The following is a 4778-nucleotide window of genomic DNA, read 5'->3' on the forward strand; positions in this document are numbered from 1 at the left end:
CAGAAAGTACAGTTGAGTGTAAATATAGAGGACGTGGAAATTGACATAGAACTATTGATATCGTTGGTTGAGGCCAGACCTGTATTGTGGGACAAGTCAAGTGATATCTATAAAGATCGGGATGGTACACGGAAGGGGTGGAAGTATGTGAAGGTCTGAAGGAAGATTTTGTAGAATTGAGTTATAACGAAAAAAAACATGCATTTTTGGTACTAAGTACCTTTTATTACAAGTGATGACCTACTACAGAAACACCTTTTCATTATTGCATTTTAAACAGACACAGGCACTGTTAGGTCTTAAACCTTTGACATTTGCCACTTGACAGCACCAATATCAGTTAAGAAATAATCAGCTAATACATTCATCAAGTTGTTTGCTCCCAGTCCACCTCGTGCTATTTCTTCAGATCTCCTAATCCAGTTATTGTCATGGTATCCTCAGTCTCATAACCATCTCTGTCACGGACAAAGTTATGTAGTACAACACACGCTTTCACAATATCTACGGCAAAATCAGGATTTAAATTTATGGGTCTATGTAGAATACTCCATTTGTTGCTCAAAATTCCAAATGTACATTCAACATATCTCCTTGCTCTACACAGACGATAATAGAAAATCCTTATTTTCAGTGTGAGGTTAGATCCTCCGTAAGGGCGTAGTAGATGTCTGTGCAGTGCAAACGCTTCGTCTCCAACAAAAAAATAAGGCACATTAGGACTTTCTGTTCCGGGAAGACATCTCTCCTCTGGTAGCTCCTGATTATTTGTCTCGATTGATTCCCACAATAAACACTTTTTGAAAATTGATGAATCAGTCTTTTCCAAAACTTTCAATATTTACGTAAACAAATCTATAATTTGAGTCTGCAACAGCCATCAAAACTACAGAAAAATAATCCTTGTAATTGTAAAACATCGAACCACTGTTAGGTGGACAAATTATTCTGATATGTTTTCCATCTACTGACGCTAGACAGTGAGGAAAGTTAGCTCTCTTTTCGAATTCTGCAGCAATTGTTTCCCAGCGGCCTTTTGTGGGTGTAGGAATACATTCCTGTTGTAAGGTGGACCAAATACTGGAACACGCATCTCTAACTATAGAGCTGGCTGTTGAGATGCCAATTCTGTAATTGTAGTGAAGGTCTGTGAAAGTGCATCCGCTTGGTAAGTATCTGCAACAAGGACAATAATACGTGAATGGGGAAACATCAGAGATTCTTTCATCAAATCATGTAAAAAGGCAAAAGAACATCAAAGGAGCGGTTCTGGGGCTTCCAAAATAAAAAAAGTATGTCTACAACGATCAATTACAATGTTTAAAGAAGCTGACTGAAGGACGTCATACAGAAGATAGCTTGGCAGACAATACACAGATGGGGGTGAACAATTTTACCGAACGGTCTCAGGAAATGAAAGTGCCGAATAAAGAAAAGGGTTCCCGAAAGCGTGGTAAACCTGATGAGCTAGAGATAAAAATGTTGCAGGCACTTGAAAGTAGTGGCCAGCCAAATCGCCACCTGTCATTATTCAACGGTATTATACCTCCTTTACAAAAATTTGGTGATGATGAAATCATTAAATTTCAAATAGGTATCCTTCAACTCATAGAGAATATTAAGCGTGCAAAAAGACAAGGTTTTTATCAGTCTCCAGCCGTTTCCGGTGTGCAAACACCCTGTCAACACAATATGTTCAATCCAGGTCAGCCGCTGGTAGTTCAAGGAAATTCCCTGTGCATTAGTACTGGATCGTCGGGAATACACTACTTGTGGCCCACACCAGTCTACAACGTCAGTCACTCAGTGTATCTCCGGCGTTATCAACGTCTTCAGCTAATAAATGTCTACAGTTTATTTATTACTTTCTGTACGTTATGTCAATAAAGAATTTTCAGCAAATAAGTAGTGTGTTACTTACCTTATTGCAATAGCCAACATCTGCTCAGGTTGAATGCAATTCCTCATCTTTGTGTTCTGACGCCGAAGATTATATTTTAACCGCTGATGTAAATCATCAAAGGTAGAAATGGACATACGAAAATAGTTAAAGAACTTTTTTCCATCTTTTCTTAAATCTTCAAATAGCGTATAAAACAGACCTGATTCCTCCCTCTTTTCATTTATTGGATGAACCCTATGAATTCTATTCCTTTTGTTTTTTCTGTAACGTCTATACAAAAGCCACATGGCAATAATGCGACTATGATCCATACTGTACGAGAGCTGGCGTATGACTGAACGTCCGGTTTCAACCGGCAAGTGTGAAAATGAAACTTAGACCGACCGGCAAGTTCCCGGCCGGTCAAAACCGGTGTGTGTGAAAAAGCCCTAAGGCCACAGTGTTACCTAACAACCGTGCACGTTGTCTTATGGCTGGTCATTATCATCATTGTCTACGATTCCCTACAGCCGTTGATGGATGGACATGACTGAGAGACATATTTATGAGCATTTGATTTTCGCAAAGGGAAGAGTCTCTTCTTTTTTTCCAGTGCCGTAGGAGCCCTAGATGCACTCACTATTTAATACCAGCTGATGTACCCGTGCTTCGCTACGGAATTCTACATTGTATACCGAATTCTAGGTTAGGTAGTGTACACATTGTGAGTAAGATTGTATTAAATTGCATAGCTCTTAACGTTACCCTAGAACGCGACGGGGAAGTCACCGAACGTATTTTCTTAAAGTGAACACTGGGTTAGGGAATTTTCACTGTAATGGTAGGCCCTCTTGCCTACCATCTGTTACAATCAGTTGGGGATTTTTCATTATAACGGCAGACACTCACTCCCCACCTGCCTTTTTACATCCTCAGAAAGACTATCCTTTTAGTTTTCCCAAATGAAATCAACATAGGTCATTACAATGACCAAAATAGGAATGTCGCGACTAAAACCAATGCTATCATATGAATACTCACTTTTATCTTTTAACGAACAGTACTACGCTGCCAAAGTTCAAGAGCTGGAATGACCAGGCCGCAGACAGCCGTGGGCTGTGAACACTCCTCTGCTTCCCTTAAGTGTGGACGCTGCACATTCCAATCAGCACCTCAGAGTAGGGATCGAATATTATCATGAACCAGTGTGTTATGTACCAGCAGTATCAGAAAATGTATGAACCAGATGAATGACATGGTAAAGAAGAAAATTATCCAACTCCCAGTGCGGCTCCATCGCTAAATGGTTAGCGTGCTGGCCTTTGGTCACTGGGGTCCCGGGTTCAATTCGCGGTAGGCTCGGCAATTTTAACCATAATTGGTTAATTCCCCTGACGCGGGGATGGGGGTCTATGTGCCGTCTTCGAGATCATTTCATCCTCATCACGACGCGCAAGTCGCCTACGGGAATCAAATCAAAAGATCTGCACCAAACCTCTCCAGAGACTACACACCATAAATTAAAAATCTAACTCCCCAGATGTTTCCCGCCAATATACAGGCAGGCTGTTATACTCGGTCCGCAGCAGTAATCCCTTCTCCCGGAGATGAGTGGCAGCATAAGAGACAAAGATTATCACAATAAACACTAATCAATATAGCCATTGATGCTTTCACAGTCCGTACTTATAGACATGATGCTGTATAGGCTTTTTGGCTTATGCCGTGTCAAGAAAATAAGGTGAAATTCTTTACGTTTCGTAGGGAACTGTGTTCTACGTCCTCAGAAGAAATCTCGACTGTCCACGAGAAAGGTTTCCTAAAAATGACTCTTTAAAATTTAGACACTATAATAGAAGTGGAAATGGTACGTTCATTCGCCACCAGATGGCTCCCAGGACGTGGAACAACGCTAGCGTTCGAAGCGGAAGCTGACCGAACCATCAGACTAAGCGGTTCACATAACGTGTGTACGTAACATATGAACTTGGCAGGTGTATGAAATAGACACAAGCCGGGAATGAAACGTCTGGCGCCGAGGAACGTACGAATTTGGAAAACACCGAGACGAAATAATAATAGTGAAAGGACAGGAAAGGGAACTACCTACGTAAATTCTTAATGGCTGTCAACCAGGTATTACTTAATTGATAACCAGTGTCCCTGTTGAAATTGTTAGAATTTCTACGTATTTCCACAGCTTCCCGTATAATCCTGGACCTGTAGTGTCTAGTGTAGGTAAGAGCTCCAGCATCTTGGAACATGACATCATGACCCGACGATAGAGCGTGCTCAGCTATTGCAGATTTGTCTGGTTCGTTGAGATGAATATTACGTTCATGTTCCTTGATACGGGTACCAATGGACCGGCATATTTGGCCGATGTATACCTTACCGCAAGTACAGGGAATTTCGTATACCCCAGGATGCAAAAGTGGGTTTTACTCAGATTGTGAGCAATTTTAGTGGCGGTGCCAAAGACGGTTTTTATATTGTGCATGCGGAGGACGTTGGCAATTCGATCTGTGGTGTTGTGAATGTAAGGTAAGTAGGCAGTTCTCTTCACTTCTTCCTTCTGTGAGCTTTGCTTGGTCATTTCTCTGGGATGCAGGGCTCTATGAATCTGTCAATCGCTGTAGACATTACCCTTGAACGCGACTTTGAGCGTGTCCATCTCCACCTGGATATGTGATGGCTCACAAATTCGTCTCGCCCTCTTGGCGAGTGTCATGAGAATGCCTTGATTTTGTGCTAGATGGTGGTGAGAATCTGCATGAAAATAGCGATTTGCGTCGGTAGGCTTACGATAGACGGTATGTCCTAAGGAGCCGACCGGTTTCTTTCTTACTAGAACATCCAAAAAAGGAAGCCATCCGTCCGACTCCATCTCCATAGT

At 41.8% G+C, this 4778-nt stretch overlaps 1 pseudogene; it reads right to left on the minus strand.

The window, feature by feature from the left end:
* Positions 1–226: 226 nt before the first annotated feature.
* Positions 227–2214, minus strand: LOC137501874 (uncharacterized; annotated as a pseudogene).
* Between the last annotated feature and the right edge of the window lie 2564 nt (positions 2215–4778).

This window comes from Anabrus simplex, chromosome 8 (assembly GCF_040414725.1).
Source record: "Anabrus simplex isolate iqAnaSimp1 chromosome 8, ASM4041472v1, whole genome shotgun sequence".
Taxonomy (NCBI): Eukaryota; Metazoa; Arthropoda; class Insecta; order Orthoptera; family Tettigoniidae; genus Anabrus; species Anabrus simplex.